This window comes from Podarcis vaucheri (assembly GCF_965113315.1).
Source record: "Podarcis vaucheri genome assembly, chromosome: 11".
In the NCBI taxonomy this organism is placed as follows: Eukaryota; Metazoa; Chordata; class Lepidosauria; order Squamata; family Lacertidae; genus Podarcis; species Podarcis vaucheri.
This window is the reverse complement of record NC_138749.1, coordinates 3,419,013-3,433,503: the sequence shown is the minus strand read 5'-3', so window position 1 is coordinate 3,433,503 and position 14,491 is coordinate 3,419,013. Positions and strand designations below refer to the sequence as shown.

At 43.6% G+C, this 14,491-nt stretch overlaps 1 protein-coding gene across 1 annotated transcript in view; it reads left to right on the top strand.

The window, feature by feature from the left end:
* The first annotated feature begins 2,220 nt into the window (after positions 1-2,220).
* The window catches only part of UBAP1 (ubiquitin associated protein 1), a 31,801-nt gene continuing 19,530 nt past the window's right edge, over positions 2,221-14,491 (top strand). Inside the window, exon 1 of the mRNA XM_082242050.1 lies at positions 2,221-2,383. The gene's annotated coding sequence lies outside the window, so the exon portion shown is untranslated. The remainder of the gene's footprint in view (positions 2,384-14,491) is intronic.

Sequence of the window (14,491 nt, the reverse complement as noted above, 5' to 3'; positions counted from 1 at the left end):
CCATCCTCCACCCCATCCTTCTAATCCATGACACATGCATTTCCCTTCACATTATTCAATGACCTACTCCATCAAAGTTTGTTTTCCTGGAACATAAGCCTTAAAAAAAGCTACCACTCTATTCTTTGTCTTTCTATTCTTTATTTCAAGGCAGCAGCACTAAGGACACTTCAGGCTTTCCCCAAAGGGTGCTGAGAGCAGTTAGGAGACCCCTATTCCCCTCCCAGAGCTACAATATTCCCAGGAGTGGGATTGCTCCTTAAACCACCTTGGGAACTGTAGCTCTCTGAGGTAAAGATAAGAACTTTCAGCACTTATAAACTACAGTTCCCAGGATTCTTAGGGAGAAGCCATGACTGTTTAAAGTGGTATGATAGAAAGCACTGCTAATAACAAGGCCAGTGGAAGTGATGATATTCCAGCTGAACTATTTAAAATTTTAAAAGATGATGCTAAAAGAAGGTGCTACACTCAATATGCCAGCAAGTTTGGAAAACTCAGCAGTGGCCAGAGGATTGGAGAAGATCAGTCTACATCCTAATCCCAAAGAAGCGCAGTGCCAAAGAATGCTCCAACTACCGCACAATTGCGCTCATTTCACACGCTAGCAAGGTTATGCTTAAAATGCTACAAGGCAGGCTTAAGCAGTATGCGGACCGAAAACTCCCAGAAGTGCAAGCTGGATTTTGAAGGGGCAGAGGAACCAGAGACCAAATGTGTGCTGGATTATGGAGAAAGATAGAGAGTTCCAGAAAAACATCTACTTCTGCTTCATTGACTATGCAAAAGCATTTGACTGTGTCGACCACAGCAAGCTTAAAATTCTTAAAGAAATGGGAGTGTCGGATCACCTCATCTGTCTCCCGAGAAATCTCTATGTGGGATAAGAAGCTACAGCTAGATCTGGATATGGAACAATTGCTTGGTTCAAAATTGGGAAAGGATTATGACAAGGCTTTATATTGTCTCCCTGCTTATTTAACTTATATGCAGAATTCATCATGAGAAAGGCTGGACTGGATGAATCCCAAGACGGAATTAAGATTGCCGGAAGAAATATCAACAACCTCAGATATGCAGATGACCACATAAAGTTAGGAGGAATCAAAGAACCTTTTAATGAGGGTGAAAGAGGAGAGCGCGAAATATGGTCTGAAGCTCAACATCAAAAAAACTAAGATCGTGGCCACTGGTCCCATCACCTTCTGTCAAATAGAAGGGGAAGAAATGGAGGCAGTGAGAGATTTTACTTTTTTGGGTTCCAGGATCACTGCAGATGGTGACAGCAGTCACGAAATTAAAAGATGCCTGCATCTTGGGAGAAAAGTAATGACAAACCTAGACAGCATCTTAAAAAACAGAGACATCACCTTGCTGACAAAGGTCCGTATTGTTAAAGCTATGGTTTTTCAGTAGTGATGTATGGAAGTGAGAGCTGGACCATAAAGAAGGCTGATCGCCAAAGAATGGATGCTTTTGAATTCTGGTGCTGGAGGAGACTCTGGAGAGTCCCACGGACTGCAAGAAGATCCAACCTCTCCATTCTGAAGGAAATCAGCCCTGAGTGCTCACTGGAAGGACAGATCCTGAAGCTGAGGCTCCAAGACTTTGGCCACCTCATGAGAAGAGAAGACTCTCTGTAAAAGACCCTGATGTTGGGAAAGATGGAGGGCACAAGGAGAAGGGGACGTCAGAGGAGGAGATGGTTGGACAGTGTTCTTGAAGCTACATGCATGAGTTTGACCAAACTGCGGGAGGCAGAGGAAGACAGGAGTGCCTGGCGTGCTCTGGTCCAGGGGGTCACGAAGAGTTGAACACGACTAAACAATAACAACAACAAACCGCTCTGAGATTTTTCTCCCTTTACAAATATAAAGCGGCATATCTTGTATTTGTTTAAAAAGCAATAAAAGTTTGTATTTAAAAAGCAGTATAGAAATAATAATAATAATAATAATAATAATATCAATAATATCAATAATAATAATAATATCAATAATATCAATAATAATAATAATAATATCAATAATATCAATAATAATAATAATTTCCTCCCTCCCCGTTTATGGCAACGACAAGCGGCCGCAGCCAGCAACCCGGAAGCGCCTCTCGAGCCCCTCGGCTCTCGCTCTCTTCCGCGCCGCGTCATCGGCGTCGTGACGCCACGCGTCGCTGCCGGCCGGAGAGGAGGGGGGCCTGTGCGCGTGCGCGTTGGGCGGGGAGACAAGATGGCGTCGCGCTGTTGCCGAGGCGGGTACGAAGAGGGGAGGCGGCTCGTCGTCTTCGTCGTCGTGGTGGCCGCGGCCGGCGGGGACTTGTAGCTGGCAGAGCCGCGGGCGAGCGTGACGAGTACGAGTAGCAGCCGCAGCAGCCGTTATCCGGGGTGAGTAGGCCGGAGGCGGCGGCGGCGGCGGCCGCCCCTCAGGTAGGGGGCGAGTGTTGGTGGGGCGACGCGCCTCTCTCCTCGCCGCTGAGGGGTGTGCGCGCGCGCGTCCTTCTGCGCAGGCGCGCTTGGGCGGGCGGGGATGGGGAAGGGAAAGACCCCCGCAGGTGGGGATGAGCCCAGGCTGCCTTCGCGGCGCCCCTCCATCCCTGACAGGGACTCGGGGGCTTCGCTTCTCCGTCCCCCTGGGCGGGCGGGAGGGCCCTCCTGGCCTGGAAGGTCCCGAGTTCGAGTTCTGGCCGACATCAAGATCGCTGCCCCCTCCCTCCCCCCCCGCCCCTGGGGTCTGAACGCCTGTGGCCCCAGCTCCACCCTCGCGGCCCGGTTTGTCATCCTCAGGTGGCCCTCACTGACGCTTAGTGCCTCTAACTAACTATACAGGTGTAGATTTAGATAATATATATATGTACACACACACAGATACACACAGATATATAAACACACACACACACACATTTTATACACACACATGCATATATATATACACACACACAGTTCTTCCCTGTACTGTGTATGTGTATATTATATATATATATGCAGGTTTTGGTGTCTTCGGGTGTCTTCCCGTGTAAGAGTCGGGGTGTCTGTGCGACGTTTCGACGAGGTCTCACTCGTCATCTTCAGGCTGGTGCTTTCGGCTTCTTGTTACTGGAACAGAGCAGAATCTGGTGTTTGAGTTCCTATAAATACTGTTGAGGGGTGTGGTGTATAGCCTCCAACGTTCTGGGCAGAGAGGAAGTTCCTAGATTAGTGTGCCTTTTCTTCTTTTGTTCCTTAATTACTTGAGGGATATCTTGGGTGATTTCATGAGTGATATTCTGAATATCACTGGGTGGGTCATTATGAGTATTCTCATTTTGGCTCAAGGAAATCACCATTTCCTAGTTCAGATTGCTAAAAATAAATACAGTAAATTGACAAAAGTACATAGATTCACACAATATTTAGAGTTATGCATACCTCTGCGGCCTCCCAGAAAAAAGCACTGTGTGTGTCTGTGTATATGTATATGTGTATATATATTGCGTGTGTGTGTTTATGTCCCGCCTTTCTGGCCGTTGTTGCCTCCCGTTGGCTAAAGAGGGAGAGACTGGGTCCTCTCCTGGCAACAGTGGTCGCAGAATTTGGTTGGTTTGTTTATTACTATACTTGTATACTGCTTTTCATCTGTAGGTCTCAGGGCGGTTCACAGCATAGAAATAACAAGATGAGGACACAAAAGGCATAATAGAAAGAAGAACATAACAAACCAACAATCCCCCCACCCATACAATAGGAATAGGAAAGACGCCAGTTAAGGAGTGTGTGGAGAGGGTGGGGTGAAAAGTCGATCACTGGAGGGATCAGTTATTCAAGGCCAAAGCAAAGTGGGAAGTTGTATGCATTTGTGTTCCAGGCTGGCATTCCTTCTTGAATAGCAATAGGTGACTCATGCTCCTTTGGCTGACGGATGGGAATTGTAGGATTCAATCGACTTCACAGGGCTGTTGTAAGGAATGAAATGCTCCTGATTAGTCAGAGGCCTTCATGTTGCACTATCCTGCTGTGATTAGAGCAGTCCTTAAGGTAAGCCGGACCTACCAGCTCTTTGTTGTGTGAGTTGGAACAACTTGAGTGACAGTTGCTTCCCTAAGGTGCCCTTGTGTGTTTGTGGCAGGGGGATAGAAGCAAACTGGTGATTTCCTGATTTGTAGCTCAGACTCATCTTGGTGACTAGCATATTCCAGTTCTGGAAAAGATAGTGTGTTTTGAGTGCTTTGAACAGTGTAAGCTCTGTTTAAATGTGAGTCGTTGGCTGTTGCAATGCAAATAGCAACAGAAGTTCCCCGTTCTGAAATCTCACCCTTGTTGGTTCTTGATAAGTAGTTTAAAGGAAACAACTTATTGGCCTCTGACTTTCATTTTGAAGGGAGATAATGAGGGTGTACTTTGTAAGGATATTGTAGAGATTACCGTTCTCAGAGCAGACTGTAGAGCAGGTGACTAAGGCTGCCCAACAGAGGAGATGTTTATTTTATGGAGATATATTTGTCATATATATCCTGCCTTCTTCAAAATAGCTTAGAGCCTTAGACCAGTGTTTTAGCCCAACTACATTTACTTGAGGTAGAGAGTTCAGGTCTCGCTCCTTCCCTTTGCTGAGTTCAATGGCTGAATTGACTTGACTGTGTGGAACACAGCACTGTCACTGTTTAATGCAGAGTATCAGTATTTCAAAATGTACATTTCTCCTGAAGTGAGGAACTGCATCATTTGACAGGTAATAATTTTTTGGCTGGTTTGTTCAAAGCATATATGCGTATTTATTTAACAGGATATGCTTCTGGCTGTTTGAAAGGGTGGAGGGGTATCACCACCTAACTTGGTTGGTGTTGGACTTACAGAGCTTGTGTGAATGAGAAAAAAAAAATCTCATTTTTGACTGGTAAGATCCCAAAGTATATAAGCATTCTGTCATTTTAATGTGGAGTCCTTTTCTCAAACATCCCATGTGGAGTAGCTTCCCATGTGAAAAATCTCTTAGGTCACATTATTTATTGGAAACCTTGCTCCTGTCTCAGAAAATATTTATGAAAGGTTTGAAGAATGGGAGACTTCATTTTGTATGTGATATCCCCCAACTTTGATCCTCCAATGATCTCCTTATATCTTGAGTAGAGCCTAGTAGCACAGTTTTATTACGTGCGTGGGAATAAGCCCAGTTTAACATGAGGTCTCCATGTAAAACATGCATGGGATTGTGCTGTAACTAATACAGTACTACTATCTTCCACTCGCTTCAGAATTGGGAACATAGGTCACCACCTTTCTCAATACACTGTTGCAGGCTTTCATCCCGAAAGCCTTCCGTCCTGTCTTTGGAGTAGAATAATGCTTTCACTGTTCTCTGTAGGTAGTTTTGCCAGTTGTGTTTACTAGCTGTTCTGACTGGGAAGGGCTGCACAGAAAGGCCTTTTTCTGGCCTGGGGTGGATTCCAGTCAGCTCAAAACGCACACATACTGTAAGGGACATGGATTCCAGCGGAAGTAAATACCTTTTCTAATCAATGTCCATTATCAGTGAAACAGTGTACTGGTTAAAGTGTTGGGCTAGAACTGGGGAAACCTAGTTTCAAATCCTTGTTCTGCCCTGAGCTCATCGAGAGGACCTGGGCAAGTCATACTCGCTCAGCCATACCTGCCTCGCAAAGCTGTTATGAGCATAACCTTCGGGGGGCATGTGTGCTATTGTAACCTCCCTCAAAGAAGAGCAAGATTTAAAATTAAAAGACAAGAGAATTCAGGTGAGGAATGCAGTGCTCTGATTGGCTATTATAGGCTGTATTCTTTTATTTCAATTTTTGAGTTTGCCTGAGGTGGGGAACTCTGTAGGTGATGACACCGTTAATTAGTGTGCAGTGCAACTTCCTCTTACTGAGTCACAGTTACTTCATTTGGCGTGTTGTCTTCTCATGGGTTCCTTGCCAGTCCTTCAGACATAACCTTTTAAAAAATTAGCAGAGGTGATGATGAATGGGACTTTGTTTGGCACAATTAACATACAATCTTAAGAAGAAATATGACCAATAAGAAGAAGAAGAAGAGTTTGGATTTGATATCCCGCCTTTCACTCCCTTTAAGGAGTCTCAAAGCGGCTAACATTCTCCTTTCCCTTCCTCCCCTACAACAAACACTCTGTGAGGTGAGTGGGGCTGAAAGACTTCAGAGAAGTGTGACTGGCCCAAGGTCACCCAGCAGCTGCATGTGGATGAACGGAGATGCGAACCCGGTTCCCCAGATTAGGAGACTACCGCTCTTAACCACTACACCACACTGGCTCTCTTAACAGGCTATATATCTACAGTATATATTTATTTATTTAATTGATTGATTATTGTTGTTATATTCCATCTCTTACCAGAGGACCTCATGCTGACTTACATGGTACTTGCTCTCTCCATTTTATCCTCCCAACAACTCTGAGGTAGATTAGGCAAGAAGTGACTTGCTTAAGGTCCCACAGTGAGCTGCAAGGCCGAATAGTGTTTTGAACTTGGTGCTCTGAATCCTAGCCCAACACTGTGAACACTAGAACACACTAGCTTTCCAAACTATGGTTATTTGGAGCATAGTAAAGTCAGTGTTAGAAACTGGGATAGAAAAGCTAGGAGCCAAATGGCTTCTGGCACCTGGGTTGTGGGTGCCAAAACAGGAAATCTAGTCCCCACTGTGGGGGTCTGCAACACATTTTATTTATTATTTTAATAAGCATGAGTTAATATGCAATTCACTTTTGCATTGACACAAAAGTGTCATTGGTAACATTGGTAACATACTTCAGTTTTCAAAACACTCTACTCTTTATTGTTAAACTCCTTTAACATATTGTCTATCCCTAACATATACTTTGAGGTTTCAAATCTCATACATTGAGTGTCAGCCAGGTTCCAAAAATGGCACCCAGAGTTTTTGAAGTGCTCACAAATGGTGAATATTTTGGTGCAAAAGGTGCCGGGCTCCCTGCTAATTTCAAGCCCTGAGTAAAGTTGGAGAAATGAATCTTCTCTTAAAACTAAGGTAGCACTTAGACTTGATGATAATGTGTGCAGCAAGAATTAATTCATGGCCTGAATAACTTTTCACTTTACATTTATAGAAGTTAGCCATGCAGATACAGGGGGACGAAACACACTTGCTGATTCCAGCTAAGTCACACCTAGAGTAGACAAGTCCGTTGATTTCCCTGGGTCTGTTCTGAGTATGACTGAGTTGAACATCACCCAATTTTATGCAAACATAAGATTCTTGCAAACTAAGCAATGTACACTGCTTGCAATGCTGTTGCAATTTAATCTTCTGTAGAAAGTTAGGGGAATGCCGAGTATTTTGGCTTCCATCCTAAGGCTGGCATAATAAATAGCAAGCAAAAAGTAATCTGAATCATGAGTGTTCTTTAACTTCAGATGTTAACATGTGTGCTGTCTTGTGACAGCTTTTAAAAGAAACATTTCGACTGAGGTTTTCAGATAGGGAAAATGCTCTCAGTGTTCTTCTGTGGGATGATACTTACCGTATTTTTTGCTCTATAAGACGCACCAGACCACAAGACGCACCTAGTTTTTGGAGGAGGAAAACAAGAAAAAAATTATTCTGAATCTCAGAAGCCAGAACAGCAAAAGGGATCACTGCGCAGTGAAAGCAGCTATCCCTCTTGCTGTTCTGGCTTCTGGGATAGCCACGCAGCCTGCATTCGCTCCATAAGGCGCGCACACATTTCCCCTTACTTTTTAGAAGGGAAAAAGTGAGTCTTATAGAGCAAAAAATACTGTACTTTGAAAGATGTTGAGGAGCTTCAGGAATTAAAAGGACTCTGAACATTTTCAATCCTAACATTGTTTACCTGAAAGTAAGGTCTATTGTTGTTCAGTACAGCTCACTTAATTCAAACGTGTTGAGAGTTGGAGGTGTCAATCTCTGTGATACCCTGGCAGCTAGGGCCTTTCCAATTGTCCATGTGGGCAGTATTAAGTTGAATAGACATACAGCAGGACATTAGAAGCAGAGATGTAAAAATGTGTTCTTGTCGATGTTAAATCCTTGACCTGGTACAGAAAAAAACACATTGATTAAATGATTGTTAAATGGCGCAAGTCTCTCTCTGAAGTCAACCAAACACTGGTAAGAACAAATAATAGTGCCTGCTATGTGGCAGTGTGGGCTGCAAAAAGGTTCATTTTGCAGTTTGCATTATGTTCTCTAGTAGCAGGCCAGTGGAGTTATCTTGGATAGTCTGGAAGTTACTGGCTCCCCGTGTTGGGGAGGGACCTCTAAAGCCCCATGAAAACCCACTGTGGCGATCACACAGGGCCCCCGGACGTTTGACAGTCTATTGACCCTGTGCCACCACTGTGATTGCTTTCTTCGCTGCCACCAACCCGTTTCTTACGGGTACATACGGAATCCAGACAGTTGTTAACATTAACAAATAATCAAGTTTATTTTATCGGCATGAACAAGCTTATGGTTTCAGTTAATTTTTCTTGGCAGTTTCTTATTCTTAGTTCCTTAACTGTCCTATTCGTTCCTAACAACTTCAAACTGATTATCCCAACTATCTATCTATCTGACTCCATCTAATAATTCCTCTCACTCTTTCACCACACAACTCGACCAACCCACAGGCTATTCCTGCCTCTTCCTTCTTCAACTCTCAACTCTCAACTGACTTTCACACAACTCCCCCTCTAACCCTAACTACTCCTATCAGATTCCACCCTCCTTTTAACGCTTTCCTTATGACCCACCTAGGAGGCATTCGCCACACCCACCCTACACATATTGAGGATAAAGTCGCTTGACTTTGGAGGGACTTTGACTCTTTGCTTGTTGCATCTCCAGTTGAAGTACCCAGTGCCACTATTGGGAACGGTTTGTGGAATCATTTTCACCTTCGGCCAGGGCTTGGCAAGGCTTACCGGGCATGGACCGGATCACTCCCCCGGAGATCCTCCGTGGGCCAGACCGGCGCAGTGCGACGCCGGAAATCAGATCTGCGCATGTCCGCGGCACCGGAAATCACTTCTGCGCATGCCAGATGCTCAAAATTGCGCCTGCGCAGAAGTGGTTTTCGGCGTCTGGGCATGCGCAGAAGCGATTTCCGGAGCCGTGGAAGAGAGTTCCTGTGCCGCAGTGCGCCGGTTTAGTGCAGCGCGCGGGGACTCGCCGAGCGAGCGGCTTGGGTCAGGGGCAGCTCATGGGCCGGCTAAACAGCCTCCGTGGGCTGCTTCCCACATGATATTTTATAAATTTTATTCTTTGTTGAGAAAGAGCATGTCTTTGCAATAATTTTCACCATCAAAAACATTTGATTCCATCGTGCGCTCACACTGAAAATTTAGGTTTTCTAAACCTCATTTTTCCGCCAAAAAACTACATAAACTACATTTATACATTTCTTTAGGCATTTATAAAATCTTTTGAGTGCTGGTGTATTTTTTCCTGAAATCCCCATCATGTTATTGAGCTCTGTGTAAAATTTCAAAGAGATCTGATCATTGGTTATAGAGAAAAAATATAAAATGCACACAAGGCCGAGGATCTCAAGAGGAACAGAAACACAGATTTCACGAAACTTTGAAGTGCTATAAAATTAAAAGCATTTGAGATAGAGGGGAAAAATTTAAGGGGGTTTCTTTCACCCATAAGGGAAGGGTGTACACCATGTTTCATCAAAATCTGAGACGGTGGGTGGCGAAAGCCTTGTTTTTTGCGTTGATTTGATGTAGAATGACTCCAGATGTTTAACTGATAATTGATCACAGTCAGTCCTAGTGATGCTAAATTCTCGAGAATAATCTTTTGGAGAATATTAATGAGAATATTAGAGATTTTCCTTTAAAATAGGAGAATATTCATTTTAATGCATTGAAAACGATATAATTAGTTAATATACATGTTTATTCATGGGTAAACTTGTTCAGATGGCAACCAAAAACTGTACAGATACTTTTATTCAATGGGGCAATGACGCGAAGGTTTGATACAAGTAAATTCAGTAATAGGCTATCTTGTGCTTCTAATAGCTCTAACACTTAATAACTGTTTTGGTGACTAAAACACAGCTTGATAAATCTATATAAATACATATAAAAAAGAAGCTGTTAACATTAAATAAATTATTATATGATCATATATTTCAGTATGTCAGTTTCTGGTAAATGGCACCTTTTACCATTGAATGGCACAGCAAAAACCAGTTACTGGCATTAAATAAAAATATAGAAACGTCAACTGTTTAAATCAAGGCCACCTCACATGCTGTTACCCATCATTGTATAGGCCTAGGTAATTTAAGTGTATAAAGCATTAAAGCGACTCTGTAAAAAATAAATAAATCACACTGTATGTTCAAGGGTATAGAATTGCTAAGAATAAAATCACACCAAAATAGAAAAAAAGGCTATTACATATAGTTGAAATACATATGAATCCAAATGTTCATCAAATTAAATGAATAGCATTTTTAAAACTAAAAAAAAGAAATATGTTTTCTGTAGTTCACATTTCAGAACTGCCAATGGTGAATGAGACAATGCTCAGTAATGTAACTGGATCAAAAAAAAAATCATTACTCATTACTTACACTGGCAATATCACAGCTTGACTTATTATTTACTAGATTTTTTAAATGTGGGTTGTAAAACTGGTTCTTACATTAGAATTTACAGTTTGTGGAGAACATTCTCCGGAGAATTTTCTAGCAGAGAATATTCTCGCCTCACACCACTAGTCAGTCCATCAAAATGTCGACTAGACATTCCATTTTGGCGACTGTAACCTTGGTTCAAGGAGCCATAGGGTGCCTAGCTTATATATTGGAGTTTTCAACACTGGTTGTGGGATCAGTTTCAGCTTATGCTGCCAGCTGAGCTTGATTCTTTCCTACATGGATTATTGTTTTGTGCCATTTAGGTCATGACCCTTTGGGTGTGGCCCGTGTGTGTGTTTTCTCAAGGTAATAATCTTGCACATACTTTGAGAATGAGTTACTGACCCAGTGACAGACAGCAGTTACTTATTATGGTAGAAGACTGTTCTACCCTGTAGCTGTGCTGTGTTAAAAATTGGACTTGCTTCAGTTGCCAGAAAATCAGCCTGGATGAAGGCTGCATGGTCCTCTGATCCTTGTTCTTGGGGGGGGGGGGGTTGGGGGGGAGAAAGGCACAAATGTTCTTTGTGTACAGAGAGAAGGCAGTGGATTGATAGGCGAACATCCTGTCTGTTCAACACCATCCTATGAGTAATTTGTATGAATGGGCAAAACTACCTTTTAATGATCTGGAAAATCTTTGGATGAATGAGAAGATGGATATCATTGCAGACTATCTTGGAATAGTTTTAAGTGTGAAGTACCTTTTAATGTAACTCTTTGTTACAAGGGCAACACAAGAAGACCACAGCAGGGTTTGTTGTGCCTTTATTGCAAATCAAAATTCCAGCTGCCTTAAAAAAAGAGAGAGAGAAGCCTTTGCTGTTCATGTGTGGTTACTTCTCATCCTAAATTTTCTGTTACAGATTTTTGTCGATCTTGGTTGGGTATGCTTGCAGTCACTAGCAGACAACAGCAACTTTGACCTGAACCTCCTCAAAAAGGTCAAAATACTGTATTTTTCGTCCCATAGGATGCACCTAGTTTTTTTGGGGGGAAATAAAGGAAAATTTTTTCCCTTTATTTCCCCCCCCCAAAAAAAAAGCAGGTCGGGGAAACCGAACCAGGTCGAGGAACAGTGGGATGGCGGCGCTGCGCCTCCCTGCTGTCCCCCGAGCTTGTGGGGCTGGCCCATGTCTGCCCAGCGCGAGGGGTGCTCTACATCAGGGCGCCCTGCCCGCTGGGCGGCAGGCTGCTATCTGCAGCGTGGGGAGCCCTGCGGGGAACTCCTGCAGGGCTCCAACATGCTGCGGATGTCTGCCGGGCGCGGGGGGGGCGCTCTGCTTCAGGGCGCCCCTCGTGCTGGGCGGCAGGCTGCTATCCGCAGCCTAGACATCCCTGCGAGACCTCGAGTTCCCCGCAGGGCTGCCTAGGCTGCGGATGTGTTCCCGAAGCGCCGGGCACTCTGCTTTCAGGACGCCCGACGCTCTGGGAAGCAGGCTGCTATCCGCAGCCTAGACAGCCCTGCGGGACCTCCCACAGGGCTGCCTAGGCTGCGGATGTCTTCCTGAAGCCTCTCGCTCTCCAAGCTTCAGCAAAAGCCTGCATTCGCCCCATAGGACGCACCCAGATTTCCCCTTCATTTTTGGAGGGGAAAAAGTGCGTCCTATAGGGCGAAAAATACGGTACCTCCCTAAGTAAAGCTCAACAACTTTGACCAGAATCCCAAAAAGGTCAACAACTTTGACTTTCTTCCCTAAAAAAAGGTCAACAACTTCCACCTGAACCCCGCCCCCCGGGGTAGATCACTGGCAGTTTTTTATTCTGTGAGTAGATCACATTCTCTTGGGAGTTGGACGTCCCTGTACTGACCATTCCAGTAAATTGTGGATATTATTATATTTGTCCAACAGGATAATTGTTTTTTATTTAACAGATTTATAAACTGCTTCACAGCCAAAGCTATTGAAACAGTGTACAATAAGATAAAACTACAAGTAATTTAGATTTTTAAAACAGTAAAAACCATTGGTTACAATTATAGAATTAATATTTCATTAAATGACAGGGTCACATTTCTGGGAAGGGCTTCTTAAACCAAAATGTCTTCAGTAGCTGCCTAAACATCAAGATGCTAGGTGCTGGTCTAATTTTGGCTGGTAACTGATTCCAGAGACCTGGAGCTGCAACAATAAAATCCCAGCTTATAGTGCAAACCAAGTGCACCCCTGAGGCATGTGGTATTTGCAGCCGTGCCCCATCTGACAATATAGGGGCCGAAGTCATTTAGGTAACCTGATGCCAAGTTCTTTGCCTTGCACCCGTCTTTTATTTAGGAGTAGAAATCCACTTAGCCAAATGTCGTACTTGGTTACTCAGCCTTAAGGGAAATACTGTTATTATATCACTACTGAGAACTTTGGGGGCTTATCTACTATGTGAGAGGCAGCTGTGTCGCAGTGTTTTTTCTTATTCTGGTCACAAATTTCCTGTGGAGCAAACTTAAGAGTGGCTGGAACAGCACACCCTTTGGTTCTCCAAGAACTTCTGTTGTCTGCACATGGCCATGAAGCATGGGATTTATTTTATGACGTGAACAGCCTTGGCTATGGCACACTGGGCGATTCAGTCAAATTGGAAATGTTCAGTGGACGGGGATGAGAAGGAGGTGGCATGCAAAAACAGGGAAAATATTGGCATGCACTAATTGGCATCATTTTGGCTGTCAAAATGACCATCCGCATGATGCCCACATCTTTTGTTCGGCCTTTTTGAAAAAAGGCTTATGCAAATTACTTTGTATAGCAATAATGAAAGAGCCCTATGTGTTGAGACCCAATGTTTATCTGGTCCTGCATTAAATTTTTTACAACATCAGTTACCCTGCTGTCATGCCTCTATAAAGCTTACAAGTTGGGCATGAAAGCCACAAATCTCACATAGCATTTGTGTCTCCTGATATCTCTCTCTAGGTGGGTTACTGTTGCTTATTGGTGGATGAAATGTACCTAGGCCCAACTATCGAAAGTGTGATAAACAGGATCCTTGCCCTACTCAGATCCATTTTGTAAATTGTTTGCATCTGATTTGTGTTTCCATTGAAATACTAAGGGAAATAGGGCTGGTTAATTTAAGGGAACCGAGCATTAGGTTGTGATGATGTGTGTTGTTTGCTTAATTCTTACTGATTTGCAAAAGCTACTATAGTATGAAAGATAAAGGCTGGCTTATTATATACACCTCATTGAGGCTGAAGGTGAAAGATGGTAATTAGTATGGAATTGCATAGTTGCATGAAGACAATAAAAATGTATGACTTAATGTTCCCTGAACGAAATCCAATTACAGGTTAAACGTATAACAGAGAAGCTGAAAATTAAATGCTCGATTTAATGTGCGAGAGAAATATGAGGCAAACCTATTTGGGTCTGCATGTGAGCAGGGAGAGATATAGAGGTGGTACTTAAGGGCAAAATGAGAACTTCAACAACTGCAGGATTCCTCTCCCTGAATTTGCTTCCAGCATACAAAGCAGGGTGGGGGTAAGAGATGTTGCAGACACATTACAGGTTAAAAGCCACTCTCTGTCTACCTCATTTCTCCCGAAGATCTCTTTCAGCCATTTAGGTCCACTTTGACCAGGAAACCAAGTATAGTGGTACCTCGGGTTACAGATGCTTCGGGTTACAGACTCCACTAACCCAGAAATAGTATCTCGGGTTAAGAACTTTGATTCAGGATGAGAACAGAAACTGTGCGGCGGCGGCAGCAGGAGGCCCCACTAGCTAAAGTGGTACCTCAGGTTAAGAACAGTTTCAGGTTAAGAACAGACCTCCAGAATGAATTAAGTTCTTAACCCGAGGTACCACTGTATTGGAGCTATGCTAGAAGAATGCAACTGGGAGAAGAGTTACAGAAGG